Source organism: Heptranchias perlo, unplaced genomic scaffold (genome assembly GCF_035084215.1).
Source record: "Heptranchias perlo isolate sHepPer1 unplaced genomic scaffold, sHepPer1.hap1 HAP1_SCAFFOLD_47, whole genome shotgun sequence".
Classification (NCBI taxonomy): domain Eukaryota; kingdom Metazoa; phylum Chordata; class Chondrichthyes; order Hexanchiformes; family Hexanchidae; genus Heptranchias; species Heptranchias perlo.
The window spans coordinates 2,502,536-2,524,532 of NW_027139484.1; the positions used below are offsets into that span (position 1 = coordinate 2,502,536).

General features: G+C 43.8%; 1 non-coding gene across 1 annotated transcript; it reads right to left on the reverse strand.

Moving 5' to 3' along the window:
• Nucleotides 1-16,507: 16,507 nt before the first annotated feature.
• Nucleotides 16,508-16,590, reverse strand: trnal-cag (transfer RNA leucine (anticodon CAG)). The gene has a single exon. It is a non-coding gene; the product is annotated as a tRNA-Leu (tRNA).
• Between the last annotated feature and the right edge of the window lie 5,407 nt (nucleotides 16,591-21,997).

The window sequence follows — 21,997 nt, forward strand, 5'->3', positions numbered from 1 at the left end:
TAATGTTAGAATAGGGTCACCACCAGTAATGTTAGAGTAGAGTCAACACCAGTAATGTTGGAGTAGGTTCACCACCAGTAATGTTAGAGTAGAGTCACCACCAGTAATGTTAGAGTGGAGTCACCACCAGTTATGTTAGTGTAGATTCACCACCAGTAATGTTAGAGTACAGTCACAACCAGTAATGTTAGAGTACATTCACCACCAGTAATGTTAGAGTCGTGTCGCCATCTGTAATGTTAGAGTAGGGTCACCACCAGTAATGTTAGAGTAGAGTCACCACCAATAATGTTAGAGTAGAGTCACCATCAGTAATGTTAGAGTAGAGTCACCACCAATAATGTTCGAGTAGGGTCACCACCAGTAATGTTAGAGTGGAGTCACCACCAGTAATGTTGGAGTAGGGTCACCACCAGTAATGTTAGAGTAGGGTCACCATCATTAATGTTAGAGTAGAGTCATCACCAGTAATGTTAGAGTAGAGTCACCACCAGTAATGTTAGAGTAGGGTCACCACCAGTAATGTTAGAGTAGGGTCACCACCAGTAATGTTAGAGTGGAGTCACCACCATAATTTTAGAGTAATTTCACCACAAGTAATGTTAGAGTAGAGTCACCACCATAATGTTAGAGTAGAGTCACCACCAGTAATGTTAGAGTCGGGTCACCACCAGTAATGTTAGAGTAGAGTCACCACCAGTAATGTTAGAGTAGGGTCACCACCAGTAATGTTAGAGTAGGGTCACCACCAGTAATGTTAGAGTAGGGTCACCACCATTAATGTTAGAGTAGGGTCACCACCAGTAATGTTAGAGTGGAGTCACCACCATAATTTTAGAGTAGATTCACCACCAGTAATGTTAGAGTAGAGTCACCACCAGTAATGTTAGAGTAGATTCACCACCAGTAATGTTAGAGTAGGGTCACCACCAGTAATGTTGGAATAGAGTCAACACCAGTAATGTTAGAATAGGGTCACCACCAGTAATGTTAGAGTAGAGTCAACACCAGTAATGTTGGAGTAGGTTCACCACCAGTAATGTTAGAGTAGAGTCACCACCAGTAATGTTAGAGTAGGTTCACCACCAGTAATGTTAGAGTCGAGTCACCACCAGTAATGTTAGAGTACGGTCACCACCAGCAAGGTTAGACTAGAGTCACAATCAGTAATGTTAGAGTAGGGTCACCACCAGTAATGTTAAAGTAGGGTCACCACCAGTAATGTTAGAGTAGGGTCACCACCAGTAATGTTAGAGTAGGGTCACCACCAGTAATGTTAGAGTAGAGTCACCACCAGTAATGTTAGAGTAGGGTCACCACCAGTAATGTTAGAGTAGGGTCACCACCAGTAATGATAGAGTAGGGTCACCACCAGTAATGTTAGAGTAGGGTCACCACCAGTAATGTTAGAGTAGGGTCACCACCAGTAATGTTAGAGTAGGGTCACCACCAGCAATGTTAGAGTAGGGTCACCACCAGTAATGTTAGAGTAGGGTCACCATCAGTAATGTTAGAGTAGGGTCACCACCAGCAATGTTAGAGTAGGGTCACCACCAGTAATGTTAGAGTAGGTTCACCACCAGTAATGTTAGAGTAGAGTCACCATCAGTAATGTTATAGTCGAGTCACCACCAGTAATGTTAGACTAGAGTCACCGCCAGTAATGTTAGAGTAGGGTCACCACCAGTAATGTTAGAGCAGAGTCACCACCAGTAATGTTAGAGTAGAGTCACCACCAGTAATGTTAGAGTAGAGTCACCACCAGTAATGTTAGAGTAGAGTCACCACCAGTAATGTTAGAGTAGCGTCACCATCAGTAATGTTATAGTCGAGTCACCACCAGTAATGTTAGAGTAGAGTCAGCCCCAGTAATGTTAGAGTAGAGTCACCACCAGCAATGTTAGAGTAGATTCACCACCAGTAATGTTAGAGTACAGTCACCACCAGTAATGTTAGAGTGGAGTCACCACCAGTAATGTTAGAGTCGTGTCGCCATCTGTAATGTTAGAGTAGGGTCACCACCAGTAATGTTAGAGTAGAGTCACCACCAGTAATGTTAGAGTAGGGTCACCACCAGTAATGTTAGAGTAGGGTCACCACCAGTAATGTTGGAATAGAGTCACCACCAGTAATGTTAGAGTAGATTCACCACTAGTAATGTTAGAGTAGGGTCACCACCAGTAATGTTGGAATAGAGTCAACACCAGTAATGTTAGAATAGGGTCACCACCAGTAATGTTAGAGTAGAGTCAACACCAGTAATGTTGGAGTAGGTTCACCACCAGTAATGTTAGAGTAGAGTCACCACCAGTAATGTTCGAGTAGGTTCACCACCAGTAATGTTAGAGTACGGTCACCACCAGCAAGGTTAGACTCGAGTCACAATCAGTAATGTTAGAGTAGGGTCACCACCAGTAATGTTAGAGTAGGGTCACCACCAGTAATGTTAGAGTAGAGTCACCATCAGTAATGTGAGAGTAGGGTCACCACCAGTAATGTTAGAGTAGGGTCACCACCAGTAATGTTAGAGTCGGGTCACCACCATTAATGTTAGAGTAGAGTCACCACCAGTAATGTTAGAGTAGGGTCACCACCAGTAATGTTAGAGTAGAGTCACCACCAGTAATGTTAGAGTAGGGTCACCACCAGCAATGTTAGAGTAGGGTCACCACCAGTAATGTTAGAGTAGGGTCACCACCAGTAATGTTAGAGTAGAGTCACCACCAGTAATGTTAGAGTAGGGTCACCACCAGTAATGTTAGAGTAGGGTCACCACCAGTAATGTTAGAGTAGGGTCACCACCAGTAATGTTAGAGTAGGGTCACCACCAGTAATGTTAGAGTAGAGTCACCACCAGTAATGTTAGAGTAGGGTCACCACCAGCAATGTTAGAGTAGGGTCACCACCAGTAATGTTAGAATCGAGTCACCACCAGTAATGTTAGAGTACGGTCACCACCAGCAATGTTAGAGTAGAGTCACAATCAGTAATGTTAGAGTAGGGTCACCACCAGTAATGTTAGAGTAGGGTCACCACCAGTAATGTTAGAGTGGGGTCACCACCAGTAATGTTAGAGTAGGGTCACCACCAGTAATGTTAGAGTAGGGTCACCACAATTAATGTTAGAGTAGGGTCACCACCAGCAATGTTAGAGTAGGGTCACCACCAGTAATGTTAGAGTAGGGTCACCATCAGTAATGTTAGAGTAGGGTCACCACCAGTAATGTTAGTGTAGGGTCACCACCAGTAATGTTAGAGTAGGTTCACCACCAGTAATGTTAGAGTAGAGTCACCACCAGTAATGTTAGAGTAGGTTCACCACCAGTAATGTTAGAGTCGAGTCACCACCAGTAATGTTAGAGTAGGGTCACCACCAGTAATGTTAGAGTAGGGTCACCACCAGTAATGATCGAGTAGGGTCACCACCAGCAATGTTAGAGTAGAGTCACAATCAGTAATGTTAGAGTAGGGTCACCACCAGTAATGTTAGAGTAGGGTCACCACCAGTAATGTTAGAGTATGGTCACCACCAGTAATGTTAGAGTAGAGTCACCACCAGTAATGTTAGAGTAGGGTCACCACCAGTAATGTTAGAGTAGGGTCTCAACCAGTAATGTTAGAGTAGAGTCACCACCAGTAATGTTAGAGTAGAGTCACCACCAGTAATGTTAGAGTAGAGTCACCACCAGTAATGTTAGAGTAGAGTCACCACCAGTAATGTTCGAGTAGGGTCACCACCAGTAATGTTAGAGTAGGGTCACCACCAGTAATGTTAGAGTAGGGTCACCACCAGTAATGTTAGAGTAGGGTCACCACCAGCAATGTTAGAGTAGGGTCACCACCAGTAATGTTAGAGTCGGGTCACCATGAGTAATGTTAGAGTAGGTTCACCACCAGTAATGTTAGAGTAGGGTCACCACCAGTAATGTTAGAGTAGGGTCACCACCAGTAATGTTAGAGTAGTGTCACCACCAGTAATGTTAGAGTAGGGTCACGATCAGTAATGTTCGATTAGGGTCACCAACAGTCATGCTAAAGTAGGGTCACCATCAGTAATGTTAGAGTAGAGTTACCACCAGTAATGTTAGAGTGGAGTTACCACCAGTAATGTAAGAGTAGATTCACCACCAGTAATGTTAGAGTAGAGTCACCACCAGTAATGTTACAGTCGTGTCGCCATCAGTAATGTTAGATTAGGGTAACCACCAGTAATGTTAGAGTAGGGTCACCACCATTAATGTTAGTGTGGAGTCACCACCAGTAATGTTGGAGTAGGGTCACCACCAGTAATGTTAGAGTAGGGTCACCACCAGTAATGTTAGAGTAGGGTCACCACCAGTAATGTTAGAGTAGAGTCACCACCAGTAATGTTAGAGTAGGGTCACCACCAGTAATGTTAGAGTAGGGTCACCACCAGTAATGTTAGAGTAGGGTCACCACCATTAATGTTAGAGTAGGGTCACCACCAGTAATGTTAGAGTATAGTTACCACCAGTAATGTTAGAGTAGGGTCACCATCAGTAATGTTAGAGTAGAGTCACCACCAGTAATGTTAGAGTAGGGTCACCACCAGTAATGTTAGAGTAGGGTCACCACCAGTAATGTTAGAGTAGGGTCACCACCAGTAATGTTAGAGTAGGGTCACCACCAGTAATGTTAGAGTAGGGTCACCACCATTAATGTTAGAGTAGGGTCACCACCAGTAATGTTAGAGTAGAGTCACCACCAGTAATGTTAGAGTAGGGTCACCACCAGTAATGTTAGAGTAGGGTCACCACCAGTAATGTTAGAGTAGAGTCACCACCAGTAATGTTAGAGTAGAGTCACCACCAGTAATGTTAGAGTAGGGTCACCACCAGTAATGTTAGAGTAGGGTCACCACCAGTAATGTTAGAGTAGAGTCACCACCAGTAATGTTAGAGTATAGTTACCACCAGTAATGTTAGAGTAGGGTCACCACCATTAATTTTTGAGTAGGGTCACCACCAGTAATGTTATAGTAGGGTCACCACCAGTAATGTTATAGTAGGGTCACCACCAGTAATGTTAGAGTGGAGTCACCACCAGTAATGTTAGAGTAGATTCACCACAAGTAATGTTAGAGTAGAGTCACCACCAGTAAAGTTAGAGTAATGTCACCACCAGTCATGTTAGATTAAAATGAGCATCAGTAATTTTAGCCTATGTCACCACCAGTAATGTTAGATTGGAGTCACCACCACTAATGATAGTTTGGAGTCACCACCAGTAATGATGGATTGGAGTCACCACCAGTAATGATGGATTAGAGTCACCACTAGGAATGATAGATTGGAGTCACCACCAGTAATGATAGATTGGAGTCACCACTAGTAATGATAGATTAGAGTCACCACCAGTAATGATAGATTAGAATCACCACCAGTAATGATAGATTGGAGTCACCACCAGTAATGATAGATTGGAGTCACCACCAGTGATGTTAGAGAAGAGTCACCACCAGTGATGTTAGAGTAGAGTCACCACCATTGATGATAGATTAGAGTCACCACCAGTAATGTGGAGTCGGGGCACCACCAGTAATCTTCGAGTAGATTTTCCACCAGTAATGTTAGAGTACGGTCTCTACCACCAGTGTTAGAGCACTGTTACCCGAATAATATGAGAGTAAATTCATCGCCTGTCATAATCACAGTTCAATCCAATTTTATTGATGTGATGGATGAGTTAAGATTTCGATGAATTAATGTAAGGCCCCAAGAACCTAAAGCAGTCTCCGGAATGGACGTTCCCATCAGTGATCACAGAGCGTGCGCAGATCTCATTCCCTCTGGGATTTCCATCCGTGCATTAACTTGAATGGATGGAGTTTCTTGGACTGGGCTGCACAATTTCCCATTGGCGGCCCAGGCGCTCTGAGGCGGCAAATCTCTCTTTGTTTGTTAAGTGACTGTAACAAACGCCAATTATTGTGCAATCTGATTTTCGCACCGGAGCACCGATTGCCCTATAAAGGGGAAGCATTTCCCGATCGCATTTCCACTCCGATCGGAGCCTTAAATCCGGACAGAATTCACTCAGTCTTCAAAAAATGGAAAAGCCAACAATACTCCAGATAAAGGATATTTATTACCCTATTCTCGCATCCTTTGCTGTTCCCGGTAAGTCAACGTATCCTGATGTTCAATAGCTGTTGTCTATCTTACTGTTAATGATCTTGTAACAGATTCCCAGAATGTCCTCATTGCAGAGTCTCTTATCCACCTGGAGAAGTTGGTGAATATCAGCGAGAATCCTCCCTGTTCTCCCGGCCGGTGAGGTGCTGTTCTGGTCGGTAGATGATGGGCACTGTACGCTCAACGATCCTCCCTGTACTGAGAGAGGGCGAGGCTGAACCCCCGACCCCTCCAACTGTACATAGATCACTCAAGGATGTGTTTCTGAGTGTCAATGGTCAACATTTCATTTATCCCATTGTTCTCTGTCTGGTTTAAGTTGATAATCCCTCGGACTGTAGCCGCCTCCACGCAACAGGGGACTTTGAGCGATACTTGGAGAAATAATTGCAGCTCCCCTTGCCTCGGCTGCAAAGAACCTTCGCGGTTCCTCCAGTTCCTGCTCTGTTACCGAGCAGCCGAGTGGGTGAAGGGGAACAAATCACAATCACCTTACCAAATATAGAGGGTTCAAGGCCACCCATGTCGGTATTTATAAGGCTCAAAGATACCCTACCTGAAGGAAGGTATTCTCATAGTATTCTCGCATATGTATACTATTAATGATCGTCCTCTCGACCGAAATACTTACCTCTTCTCCCAATTTCCTACAGCGAACCTAGTGACAATCGTGATTCTCTCCAGAGGAAATTGCGGCCTCTCCAAATGTATCTCAGTCTACATGGTGGCCATGGCAACAGCAGATCTCCTGGTCATGATCTTCAATGTAATAGTGTATCACATTTTCAGTAAACTCTTTCCACTTTCATTCCTGTCTTATACTGCTATGTGTACGTTCATTGTGTACATGCAATGTATCGCCCTGGATATATCGGTGTGGTTTACAGTCTCGTTCACATTTGACCGATTTGTATCTATTTGTTGTAGGAAATTTAAAACAAAGTATTGCACATTGAGAACTGCGGCCGCGGTTTTAACAACCGTCGCTGTCCTTTTGTGTTTAGATAACGTCCCCTATTGGTTTGCATATGAACCTGAACGAATTATTAACAATATTCACTGGGGTTGCCTCCCCAGACTGGACTTTTTCTCATCGCCTGCAGGTGTTGCATTCAACTCGTTCGAAAGCGTTTTAATTGTATGGATTCCTTTTGCTTTGATGTTACTGTTTAATTGTTTGACAGTCAGGTGTATTTTGGTGGCCAGTAGAGCCCGCAGGGGACTCCGGGGTCACAGCAGTGAGAACCAGAGTGATCCAGAGATGGAGAACCGAAAGAAATCCATCATTCTACTGTTCACTGTGTCGGGCTGTTTTATGCTGCTGTGGCTGACATCCGCCGTGAGCTTTTTAACTACCAGACTGACAAACACAGAGCAATACCTAATCGATTATGCAAGCCCTGCGTATATCGCCACTGAAGCCGGCTATCTGCTCATGTATTTGAGTTCCTGTACAAACACGTGTATTTATGCAGCTACCCAAACTAAATTCAGGGAAGAGTTGAAGAAGTTGATGAAATCACCTTAGACATTTCTTATGACATTGGTTAAATTAATGAAAAATCAAACCAAAGCTTCCCGTCCTAATGACAGCTCAATTGCAGACCGTGCTGAATTTTAGAATGGCCGTCTGGATTATTCTTCTGAAAATGAACAGGGATCAGAAAACATTTCTTCAATTTTGTGCCGTGTGTTTGATATCTGCCGCTTTCCCCGGGTGAACAGAAACGTTTCCAGCTAAAGCAGCTCACTTCTTGCTCAAGATTCAAAGAGAACAGTCCTGATTGAGTTTCAGCAGTGGAGGAGAACATGTGGGCGTCAGCGTTAACTGCCTTTCACGGCAGGGACTGGAATGAGACGCCCAGTTTTGTTAATAGATAAAGCTTTAGTGTAGAAACAATGAAGGGTGTTACAATCGTGGTTATTTGTAATTCTTCTGTAATCTCGGTCTGAATGTTACAGGCGCTGGTCTCCCCATCAGACACTGAATCCTGGCCCAATAGAACGGGGCTCCTGTCTCCTGATAAGTGATCAAATGTTGGAGGCAGTAGGAACGCGACTCCTCAATGTGACATTAGGCATCTTTGTTTGCAGATTTTTATTAAAATCTCAACTGATCATTAAAATGTTGGAATGTTAAAACAGGAGAACAGACCATTCGACCCAACCAATCCCTGTCGGAGTTTACCCACCACCCGAGCAAATAGTTCCAATCACTTTACCTGCTCGGTCTCAACATCCCTTCAACCTATTTTATTCATCCATTTATACAATTTAATCTTGAATATTGATATAATTTCTGCCTCGCTGAATTCCACAGCCTCACAACTCTCCATGTGAAGAGTTTCTCCAACCCTCAGTTCTAAATCTCTTACATTTATTCTTGTCTTTACAGCTGTTAGTTCTTGATCCCCCAATTAATGGAAGCAGTCTGTTTCTATCTATCATGTCCCGTCCCTTCTTAACTTAAATCACCTAGACACAACTCATCAAAAGACATCAATCTGGTATCAAAACACAATCTCGTGAAAGTCAGGATGTGTAGTTCAAGTAGTTAAATGATAGCTTTCTCTTGGAGATGGTTGTGTCCTCGCTTGTACTGAACGATGAGAAGAATGTATTTGATAGTTTTGTCACTACCTAAAATATCGGGACCATGTAGGGGGAGATTCTGGTCACAAACCTCCAGACCCCCCGATCTGTTGATAGATAACCAGAAAGGGCAGGAATGGCTTGTATCGGATGTCTGGTGCTGCCTGATCTTGGGTTATGGCAATGTGTACAGAAGTGACGTGTGAAGCAACCAACATGCGATATGCATGATCAAGATACCGTGAAGAACGGGTCCAAGACATGGTCAGTCACGCTGACAAAACCACTACAGGAAATGATTAGTGTGGGTCTGGAGAGTGAGAACATATGGAAAACCAATGGGTCGATATCTGCACAATAGAATAGATGGAGATAGATATATGATGCTGATGAGATATTGTTAGGTGTTGACCTTAAACATTCTAACCCCAACAGAGAGGGCACTGTAAGGAAAGCGTTCATCAGACTGTCCTCAAATCTGCCATTGTTAAACTGTATTAGTTTCTCTTTATATTGTAGCCATGTTAACCGTTCGCCTTTGCTGTTAAGCAGGAAAGTATCAGTCAATTTAAAGTACCACTGGACTTTCGGGCCAGGGATAACCCTGCAGCAATGGTCAGTTTCAGGATGAAGTAACAAGAGATTTAATTGAAGACATGCCATTGTTTACTGATACATAAATTTCAGAGAAATTCAATCATTTCAAAACAAGGTGGGAAAGGAGTTAGTTCTACAAACATCTCGGAATACGTCATTATTTCTGATTGGTATGTATGTTACAGAAACAAAGACAGAATTATAATTAAATGTTTCACTTGGTAGAATTGCAATTATATGGATCAAGAGTGAAACTATCGACAAGATAACGAACTAAGGGAGTTATACTTGTTGCCCAATGGAAAAAGAGCTCGTTAAGTAAGGAAAACTATCGTAATTGATAAAGGAGACGTCAATTACATTCTCTTTACATAGTGTTGTATTTTAACTTCCATATAATTATGTAATCATAGAATCAGAGAATCAGAGAAAGGTTACAGCACGGCTGTACCCAAGAGCAATCCAGCTAGTCCCACACCCCCGCCCTATCCCCGTAGCCCTGCATTTCTTCCTTTCAAGTACTTATCCACTTCACTTTTGAAGGCCATGATTGAATCTGCCTCCACCACCCCCTCAGGCAGTGCATTCCAGACTCTAACCACTCGCTGTGTAAAAACGTTTTTCCTCATGTCACCTTTGGTTCATTTGCCAATCACGTTAAATGTACGTCCACTGGTTCTCTACCCTTCCGCCAATGGGAACAGTTTTATCTCTGTCTTCTCTGTCTGGACTCTTCATGGTATTAAATACCTCTATCAAATCTCCCCTCAACCTTTTCTCTTTCAAGGAGAACAATCCCAACTTCTCCAATCTATCCACGTAACTGAAGTCCCTCATCTCTGGAATCATTCTGGTAAATCTCTTCTGCACATTCCATAATTGTTTGCAATTTCACGTGGAGTGATTGAGAGAAATGTATGAAAATTTGATGTTTGTAATGAGCACTCGGATTGGTAAAGTCCTAAGATACTGATCTCCGAACTGTAACACGTTTGTGTTCACAACTAACTGTCGTCAGGTGTGGTAATAATGTCTACTTTTTAAGAGTATTTTTAAATCCTATCGCATGTTCTGTGTGCTTAATAAAGCTATGAAACATCTCTTCAATGTTCATGAACCTTATTGAAAACCTTACACTAACAATAGCTGTTGTACTTTAATTGTGAATGGGATTCATTTATTAATTGTAATTAAATGCCCCCTATACCCGTCACTCTTTAACCTTCCACGTCATCCTGAGGTTCTCCAAAAGACAAACTCCACTTGGTTTCAGGTCCCTGTGGAGCACAGGCTCTGCCAATCCAGCTGGTATCCAGCTTCTGGGGGAAGTGCTGATGAATTGCAGGCAGTTCTGCGCAATCGGCACATTCTCATTCAACTGGATTCAGACGACCAACAGTATTTAAGGCAGGAGTCAGGCAGCAGGCAGGGGTTTTAATTCCATCAGTCAGCGATGTCTCTGCACCGAGCTACAATCGTGCGAAGGTGATGTACAATCAACCACATCATCCAAAATCACCGAATAAAGTTAACCATTGAATTACCATGTCAAATTCAATCTAATGTGGTTGTGATTTCCCGCCCCCTGTTTCTAATTAATTAGTTGTTGTGTTCCCTTGAGATTCTCTATTTATAATTAAACAGTTTCAGTTCTCCTAATATTCCCGTCTCCTCTATTGCTGATTAAACCGTTACAGTCTTCCCATGCCCCTACTTCTAAATAAACAGTTACTATATTCCCCTATATTCCCTTTTATTCTATTTCTAAATGGGCAGTTGCTATATCCCTTGAATTTCCTTGTCCTCCAATTATAATTAGACAGTTCCTGTGTTTTCCTGTCGCCTACTGCTAAACAAATGGTTTGTGTGTTCCTCAAGTTCGCATTTCGAATTAAAGAGTTGCTATATTCTGCTCTTGCAGAGACAGCACGGTTTCGATCGGCCGAATGGCCTCCTTCCATGCTGTAACCATTCTATGATTCTATAATATTCTCTTCACTTCTCCTGGTCTTGTTTTTTAACTGAAGTTAGCGTGTTCTCCCTTTATTCCACATTATTCCATTTCTAATTGAACAGTTACTGTGTTCCCCCAAATATTCCGCTTTATTCTATTTCTAATTGAACAGTTACTGTGTTTCCCCTATATTACACTTTATTCTATTTCTAATTGAACAGTTACTGTGTTCCCCCAAATATTCCGCTTTATTCTATTTCTAATTGAACAGTTACTGTGTTTCCCCTATATTACACTTTATTCTATTTCTAATTGAACAGTTACTGTGTTTCCCCTATATTACACTTTATTCTATTTCTAATTGAACAGTTACTGTGTTTCCCCTATATTGCACATTAATCCATTTCTAATTGAACAATTACTGTGTTCACTTAAATTTCCCTGTCCTCTAGTTTTAATTATATAGATTGGGAAAGGAACCTGATCCACAGATTGACCACACACTCACTGAAATAATATTTCCACAAACCAGTTTTGAATTTACCTCCCTTCAAGCGCAGGCCGTGTCCTCTGGTTCTGCTATTCGGGACAAGGTGAAAACAGCTTGTTATGTTTTCCCTTATCTCGTAGAGTAAACTTGCACACACTCGGCAGCGGAGGAGAGAGAGGGGAAATGATAGGCGGGAGGCGAGAGGGGGAGGGGAGAAAGAGGGAAGGGGAACAGGGGAAAGCAGGAGGAAGGTGAGAAGCAGCGGGAGGTGAGCAGAGCCCGGGAGAAGGGGAAAAACAGGTAGAATGGGAGAAGCAGGGCGCAGGGGAGAAATGGGGAGAAGGGCAGAAACGAGGAGAGGAGGAGAAGGGGACGAGAAGGGAAGGGAGGAGCAGGGAGATGGGGAGAAGCAGGGGAAGGGGAGGGTAGAACAGGGGAGAAGCAGGGACAAGGGGAGAAGCAGGGGGAAGGGGAGGAGCAGGGAGAAGGTGAGGAGCAGGGAGAAGGGGAGAAGCGGATGGAAAGGGATTTGCTAAAGGACAGAAAGCAGAGAGTAGAGATAAACGTGCCATTTTCAGGTTGGGAGGATGTAACTAGTGGGGTGACGCAAGGATCAGTGCTTGTGCTTCAGCTATTTACAATCTATATTAATGAATGAGATGAAGGGACCGAGTGTAATGTATCCAAGTTTGCTGACGATACAAAGCGGGGTGGGAAAGTAAACTGTGAGGACACAAAGAGTCAGCAAAGGGATATAGACAGGTTAAGTGAGTGGGCAAGAAGGAGGCAGAAGGAATATAATGTGGGGAAATGTGAGGTTATTCACTTTGGTAGGAAGAATAGATAAACAGAATATTTTTCAAATGGTGAGAAAATATTAAATATTGGTGTTAAAGGATTTGGGTGTCCTTGTGCACGAAACACAAAAAAGTTAACATGCAGGTACAGCAAGCAATTAAAAAGGCAAATGTTATGTTGGCCTTTATTGCAAAGCCTTTGGAGTACAAGAGTAAGTAACTGTTACTGTAATTGCACAGGGCTTTGGTGAGGCCATACTTGGAGTACTGTGAGCAGTTTTGGTCTTTTGCCGATGGAAGGATAAACTTGCCTTCGAGGCGGTGCAATGAAGGTTCACTAGATTAATTCCTGGGATGAGAGGGTTGTCCTATGAGGAGAGATTGACTAAAATTGGCCTATACTCTCTGGAGTTTAGAAGAGAGAGGTGATCTCATTGAAACATATAAGATTCTGAGAAGGCTTGAAATGATACATGCTGAGAAGATGTTTCCCATGGCTGAAGAGTATCGAACGAGGGGACTTAGACTTAGGATAAGGGGTCGGCCATTTAAGACTGAGAGGTGGAGGAAATTCTTCACGCAAAGGGTTGCGAATATTTGGAATTCTCCACCCCAGAGCGCTGTGGATGTTGAGTCGTTGAGTACATTCAATGTTGAGATCGATAAATTTTTGGAGTCTAGTATATCAAGGGATATGAGGATAGGGCGGGAAAGTGGAGTTGAGGTGGAAGACCAGCCATGATTTTATTAAATGGCAGAGCAGCCTCGGGAGGCCGTATGGCCTAGTCCTGATCCTGGTTATTACGTTCTTTTGTTCTATAGTTTGATGGGAGTGGTTAGTGGCAGGTGTGGGCACTTCCGGTTTTCGTTCAACGCGTGACGTCCACAACGCGTGGGCCGCTCCTCCGCTCCGCCGCCTCAGCTGATCCTGTGCTCCTGACTCCCGCCTTTTTATGGTCCGCTCCTCTGCTCCGCCGCCTCAGCTGACCCTGTGCTCCTGATTCCCGCCTTTTTATGGGCCGCTCCTCCGCTCCGCCGCCTCAGCTGATCCTGTGCTCCTGACTCCCGCCTTTTTATGGGCCGCTCCTCCGCTCCGCCTCCTCAGCTGATCCTGTGCTCCTGACTCCCGCCTTTTGATGGGTCGCTCCTCTGCTCCGCCGCCTCAGCTGATCCTGTGCTCCTGGCTCCCGCCTTTTTATGGGCCGCTCCTCTGCTCCGCCTCCTCAGCTGATCCTGTGCTCCTGACTCCCGCCTTTTTATGGGCCGCTCCTCCGCTCCGCCGCCTCAGCTGATCCTGTGCGCCTGATTCCCGCCTTTTTATGGGCCGCTCCTCCGCTCCACCGCCTCAGCTGATCCTGTGCTCCTGACTCCCGCCTTTTTATGGACCGCTCCTCTGCTCCGCCGCCTCAGCTGATCCTGTGCTCCTGATTCCCGCCTTTTTATGGGCCGCTCCTCTGCTCCGCCGCCTCAGCCGCTTTCCCCGGGTGACCAGAATCGTTTCCAGGTAAAACAGCGCACTTCTTGCTCAAGATTGAAAGAGAACAGTCCTGATTGAGTTTCAGCAGTGGAGGAGAACATGTGGCCGTCAGCGTTAACTGCCTTTCACCGCAGGTACTGGAATGAAACGCCCAGTTTAATTAATATTTAAAGCGTTAGTGAAGAAACAATGAAGAGTGTTACAATCGTGGTTATTTGTAATTCTTCTGTAATCTCGTTGTGAATGTTACAAGTGCTGGTCTCCCCATCAGACACCGATCCCCATTGAACCCTGGCCCAATAGAACGGGGCTCCTGTCTCCTGATAAGTGATCAAATGATGGAGGAACGTTATTCCTCAATGTGACATTGGGCATCTTTGTTTACAGATTTTTATTCAAATCTCAAGTGATCATTAAAATGTTAAAACAGGGGAACAGACAATTCTACCCAACCAGTCCCTGTCGGAGTTTACCCTCCACCCGAGCAAATAGTTCGAATCACTTTACCCGCTCGGTCTCAACACCCCTTCAACCCATTTTATTCATCCGTCTATAAAATTTAATCTTGAATATTGACATAATTTCTGCCTCCGTGAATTCCACAGCCTCACAGCTCTCCATGTGAAGAGGTTTCTCCTACCCTCAGTTCTAAATCTCTCACATTTATTATTGTATTTACAGCTGTTAATTCTTGATCCCCCAACTAATGGAAGCAGTCTGCTTCTATCCATCGTGTCCTGTCCCTTCTTAACTTAAATCACCTAGACACAACTCGCCAAAAGACAATAATCTGGTATCAATACACAATCTAGTGAAAATCAGGACAGTTTAGGTAAGGTCCTTAAATGATAGCTTTCTCTTGGAGATGGTGGTGTCCTCACTTGTACTGAACGATGGGAAGAATGTATTTGATAGTTTGGTCACTACCTGATAAGAACATAAGAACATAAGAAATTGGAGCAGGAGTAGGCCAATCGGCCCCTCGAGCCTGCTCCGCCATTCAATAAGATCATGGCTGATCTGATCCCAACCACAAATCTAAAGAACACAAGAAGTCGGAGCAGGACCCGGCCACATAGCCCCTGGGCCCTCTCCGCCACCCACAGGGCATTGACCGATCCGAACTCAGCTTCATGTCCAATTACCTGCCCGCTCCCCATAACCCCTAATTCCCTTTACTTCTAGGAAACTGTCTATTTCTGTTTTAAATTTATCTAATGATGTAGCTTCCACAGCTTCCTGGGGCAGCAAATTCCACAGACCTACCACCCCCTGAGTGAAGAAGTTTCTCCTCATCTCAGTTTTGAAAGAGCAGCCCCTTATTCTAAGATTATGCCCCCTAGTTCTAGTTTCACCCATCTTTGGGAACATCCTTACTGCATCCACCCGATCAAGACCCTTCACAATCTTATATGTTTCAATAAGATCGCCTCTCATTCTTCTGAACTCCAATGAGTAGAGTCCCAATCTACTCAACCTCTCCTCATATGTCCGCCCCCTCATCCCCGGGATTAACCGAGTGAACCTTCTTTGTACTGCCTCGAGAGCAAGTATGTATTTTCTTAAGTATGGAGACCAAAACTGTATGCAGTATTCCAGGTGCGGTCTCACCAATACCTTATATAACTGCAGCAATACCTCCTTGTTTTTATATTCTATCCCCCTAGCAATAAAAGCCAACATTCCGTTGGCTTTCTTGATCACCTGCTGCACCTGCATACCAACTTTTTGATTTTCTTGCACTAGGACCCCCAGATCCCTTTGTACTGCAGTACTTTCCAGTCTCTCGCCATTAAGAAAATAACTTGCTCTCTGATTTTTCCTGCCAAAGTGCATAACCTCACATTTTCCAATATTATATTGCATCTGCCAAATCTCCGCCCACTCACCCAGCCTGTCTATATCCCCTTGCAGGTTTTTTATGTCCTCCTCACTCTCTACTTTCCCTCCCATCTTTGTATCATCTGCAAATTTTGATATGTTGCACTCGGTCCCCTCCTTCAAATCGTTAATATAGATTGTAAAGAGTTGGGGACCCAGCACCGACCCCTGTGGAACACCACTGGTTACTGGTTGCCAGTCCGAAAATGAACCATTTATCCCAACTCTCTGCTTCCTGTTTGATAACCAATCCTCCACCCATGCCAGAATATTACCCCCAATCCCGTGATTTTTTATCTTAAGTAATAATCTTTTATGTGGCACCTTGTCGAATGCCTTCTGGAAGTCTAAATACACTATGTCCACTGGTTCCCCTTTATCCACCCTATACGTTATATCCTCGAAGAACTCAAGCAAATTTGTCAGACATGACTTCCCCTTCATAAAGCCATGCTGACTTTGTCCTATTAAATTATGCTTATCTAAATGTTGCGTTACTGTCTCCTTAATAATAGACTCCAAAATTTTACCCACCACAGATGTTAAGCTAACAAAAATCAGCAATGTCAGAAGTGGAATTCGAACCCACGCCTCCAGAAAAGACTGCAACCTGAACGCAGCGCCTTAGACCGCTCGGCCATTCTGACTACCCCTATGGAACACCACTGGTTACTGGTTGCCAGTCCGAAAATGAACCATTTATCCCAACTCTCTGCTTCCTGTTTGATAGATCGGGACCGTGCAGGGGGAGATTCTAGTCACAAACCTCCAGACCCCCGATCTATTGATAGATAACCAGAAAGGGCAGGAATGGCTTCTATCGGATGTCTGGTGCTGCCTGATCTTGGAATATCGCGGTGTGTTCAGAAGTGACGTGTTGCGTGTGAAGCAACCAGCATGCAATATGCATGATGAAGATACCGTGAAGAACGGGTCCAAGACATGGTCAGTCACGCTGACAACACCACTACAGGAAATGGTTAGTGTGGGTCTGGAGAGTGAGAACATGTGGAAAACCAATGGGTCGATATCTGCACAATAGAATATATGAAGGTAAATATATGATGCTGATGGGATATTGTTCAGTGTTGATCTTAAACACATTAACACCAACAGAGAGGGCTCTGTAAGGAAAGCGTTCATCAGACTGTCCTCAAATCTGCTGTATTAGATTCTCTTTATATTGTATTCATGTTAACCTTTAGCCTTTGCTGTTATGCAGGAAAGCATCAGTCAATTTAAAGTACCACTGGACTTTCGGGCCAGGGATAACCCTGCAGCTAAGGTCAGTTTCAGGATGAAGTAATAAGAGGTTTAATTGCAGACATGCCATTGTTTACTGAATCATAAATTTCAGAGAAATTCTATCATTTCAAAACAACGTGAGAAAGGAGTTAGTTCTACAAACATCTCGGCATACGTCATAATTTCTGATCGGTATGTATGTTACAGATTCAAAGACAGATTTATAATTAAATGTTTCATTTGGTAGAATTGCAATTCTATGGATCAAGATTGAAACTACTGACAAGATAACGAACTAAGGGAGTTATACTTGTTCACCCAACGGAAAAAGAGCTCGTTATAAGGTAAGCTATCGCAATTGATAAAGGATACGTCAATTATATTCTCCTTATATAGAGTTTTATTTTAACATTCATATAATTATGTAATCATAGAATCATAGAAAGGCTACAGCACGGAAGGAGGCGATTCGGCCCATCGAGTCCGTGCCGGGTCGATGCAAGAGGAATCCAGACAGTCCCACGCCCCCACCCTATCCCTGTCGTCCTGCAATTTTCTTCCTTTCAAGTACGTATCCAGTTCCCTTTTGAAGGCCGTGATTGAATCAGCCTCCACCAACGCCTCTGGCGGTGCATTCCAGACTCTAACCACTCGCTGTGTGAAAAGCTTTTTCTCAAATCACCTTTGGTTCTTTTGCCAATCACTTTATTCTATTCCTAATTGAACAGTTACTGTGTTCCCCCTTTATTCCACTTTATTCTATTTCAAATTGAACAGTTACTGTGTTCCCTCTATATTCCACTTTATTCTATTGCTAATTGAACAGTTACTGTGTTCCCTCTATATTCCACTTTATTCTATTTATAATGCAACAGTTACTGTGTTCCCCCTATATTCAACTTTATTCTATTTCTAATGCATCAGTTACTGTGTTCCCCCTATATTCCACTTTATTCTCTTTCCAATGCAACAGTGACTGTGTTCCCCCTATATTCCACTGCATTCTATTTCTAATTAAACAGTTACTGTGTTCCCCCTATATTCCACTGTATTCTATTTCTAATTAAACAGTTACTCTGTTCTTCCTATATTCCAATTTATTCTATTGCTAATTGAACAGTTACCGTGTTCCATCTATATTCCACTCTATTCTATTTCGAATTAAACAGTTGCTGTGTTCTCCCTATAATCCACTTTATTCTATTGCAAATTGAACAGCTACTGTGTTCCCTCGATATTCCACTTTATTCTATTTCTAACTGAACAGTTATTGTGTTCCCCCTTTATTCCACTTTATTCAATTTCTAATTGAACAGTTACTGTGTTCCCTCTATATTCCACTTTATTCTATTTCTAATTGAACAGTTCCTGTGTTCCCCCTTTATTCCACTTTATTATATTTCTAATTAAACAGTTACTGTGTTCCCCCTTCATTCCACTTTATTCTATTTCTATTTGAACAGTTCCTGTGTTCCCCCTTTATTCCAATTTATTCTGTTTCCTATTGAACAGGTATTGTGTTGCCCTAAATTCCACTGCCCTCTTCTTGCAATTAAACAGTTGCTGTGTTCAATTAAATTCGTCTATCCTCCAGTTTTAATGATACAGATTGGGAAAGAAGCCTGTTCCACAGATTTGCAGAGATAGACCACTCACTCACTGAAACAATATTTCCACAATTTAGTTTTGAATTTACCCCCTTCAAGCGCAGGCCCTTTCCTCTGGTTCTACTATTATGAACGAGATGAAAACAGCTTGTTATGCTTTACATTATCTCGTAGAGTAACCGGACACACTCGCACACACTCAACAGGGGAGAAGAAAGAGGCGGAACAGGTGAGCGCGGAAGCATAGAGGGAGAGGAGAGAAGGGAGGAGCGAAAGGGGGAAGGGGAGAATAAGTGGGGAAGGAGAGTAGCAGGGGGAAGTGGAACAGAGTGTAGGGGAAAAAGCAAGGGAAAGGGGTCAAGCAGGGGAAAGGACGGAAACAGGGGTAAGGGGAGAGAAGCAGAGAGAGGAGAGCAGAGCCAGGGGGAAAGCGAGAATCAGAGAGAACGGTAGAAACGGGGAGAAGGGGAGAAACGGGGAGAAGAGGAGAAGGGCAGGAGCAGGTGAAGGGGAGAAGCCGGTGAACGGGAGAAGCCGGGGGAAGGGGAGAGAAGCAGGGGTAATGGGGAAGAACCATGGGGAGGAGAGAAGAGCCCGGGAGAAAGGGAGAAACAGGAGGAAGAGGGGTGGTGAGCAGCAGGGGAAGGGCGGAGCAGGGAGTAAGGGCGGAGCAGGGGGAAGGGGAGAAGCAGGCGGCAGGGGAGGAGCAGGGAGCAGCGGAGAAGCGGAGGGAACGGGATTTGTTGAAGGACAGAAAGCAGACAGTAGAGATAAACGGGTCATTTTCAGGTTGGAATGATGTAAGTATTGGGATGACGCAAGGATCAGTGCTTGTGCCTCAGCTATTTACAATATATATTAATGACTTAGATGAAGGGACCGAGTGTAATGTATCCAAGTTTGCTGATGATACAAAGCTCGGTGGGAAAGTAAACTGCAAGGAGGACACAAAGAGTGTGCTAAGAGATATAGACAGGTTCAGTGGGTGGGCAAGAAGGTGGCAGAATGAGTTTTATGTGGGGAAATGTGAGGATATTCACTTCGGGAGCAAAAATAGAAAAACAGAATATTTTTCAAATGGTTAGAAGCTATTGGTGTTCAAAGGGATTTGGATGCCCTTGTGCATGAAACACAGAAAGTTAACATGCAGATACAGCAAGCAATTAGGAAGGCAAATGATATGTTGGCCTTTATTGCAAGGCTTTGGTGTACAAGAGTAAGGAGCTCTTGCTGTAATTGCACAGGGCTTTGGTTTGGCCACACTGGATTACTGTGAGAAGTTTTGATCTCCTTACCTAAGGAAGGATATATTTGCCTTAGAGGCGGTGCAACGAAGGTTCACTAGATTAATTCCTGGGATGAGAGGGTTGTCCGATGAGGAGAGATTGAGTAGAACCGGCCTATACTTTCTGGAGTTTAGAAGAAGGAGAGGTGATCTCATTGAAACATATACGTTTCTGAGAAGGCTTGAAATGATAGATGCTGAGAAGATGTTTTCCATGGCTGGAGAGTCTCGAACTAGGGGGCTTAGTCTTAAGATAAGGGTTTGGCCATTTAAGACTGAGAGGAGGAGAAATTTTTTCAAGCAGAGCGTTGAGAATATTTGGAATTCTCTCCCCCAGAGGGCTGTGGATGCTAAGTCATTGAATATATCAAAGACTGCGATCGATAGATTTTTGGACTCTCGGGAATTAAGGGATGTGGGGGTTGGGCGGGAAAGTGGAGTTGAGTTCGAAGATCAGCCATGATCTGGTTGAATGGCGGAGCAGGATCGTGGGGCTGTATGGCCCACCCCTGCTCCTATATCTAACGTTCTTTTGTTCTTTAGTTTGATGGGAGTGATTGGTGACAATGCGGATACTTCCGGTTTGTGCTCAACCCGTGACGTCACATGCGCCGTGCCACCTTATGACTTCACTCTCAGCGCGTGTTAAAAAGGTTCGGCTCCGTTCGTGACCGCTTCCAATGACTTCACTCTCAGCATTCTCGTTGAATGAAATGCGCTCTCACAAAACCAACCTTAGAGCTCAAATTATGTAAAATAGTCAATGCTGTAGATTTATCAAATTCAGCCTCAGAGAAATGGTTCTCGCTCCCCGCATGATCTTGCAGTGCCCGTTCATGGGGCCACATATTTGAAGGAGCCCACACGTCAATTGCCGGGCTGGCCTGGCTTGGAGTTTTTTCAGAGTCAAAGCGAGGTGGGAGGCTGCTCAATGTGGAGGCCTCACTCCCCCAGGAGGCGGGAGTTTGGTGGGAGTTTTTACAGATCATGCTGATAACATTCGACAAGGTTCCATATAAGGGACTGTTAAAGAAAGTGAGAGCACATCGAACGGGAGGCAACCTCATGGCTTGAATGGGGAATTGATTCGTAATTAGGAGACAGAGAATAGGAATAATGGATATATACTCAAATTGGCAGGATGTGACTTGGTGATCTACACTGGGACCACTGCTTTTCACTATATTTATCAATGACTTGGGTGAAGGAATAGCTGTATATCTAAGTTTGCTGATGAAACTAAGTGAGGTGTAACAGTAAATAGTGCAGATGGGAGCAGAAAGTTGCAAAGGGCATTGATAGATTAAGTGAGTGGGCAAAACTGTGGCAGATAGAGTTCACGTGGGACCTCAGAAAGACAGATCAGAGAATGTTCTAAATGGTGAGAAGCTCGGAACTGTGGATGAGCAGGGAGATTTCGGGGTCCGAGTACAGAAATCACTAAAAGCTAATGGACAGGTACAAAAAAAATTAAAAGGCTGAGGGAATGTTGGCCTTTATCTCGAGAGGGCTGGAATGCAGAGTAGTAGAAGTTATATTACAGCTGTACAGAGCTCTGGCTGAACAGCATCTGGAGTATTGTGTTCAGTTATGGGCACCACACCTCAGGAAAGATAGACTGGTCTTGCAGGGAGTGCAGCACAGATTCAACAGAATCATACCGGGACTAAAAGGTTTCAATTATAAGGACAGATTGCATAAACCAGTATTTTATTCCCTTGAGCATAGAAGATTAAAGGTTGATCTAATTGGGGTGTTTAAGATGATTAAACGATTTAATTAGGGTAGATGGAGAGTCCAGAACAAGGGGCATGACCTTAAAAATAGAGGCAAGGCGGTCAGGGGTGACGTCAGGAAGCACGTCTTCACAGAAAGGGTAGTGGGAATCTGGAACTCTCTCCGCCCTAAAAAGCTGTT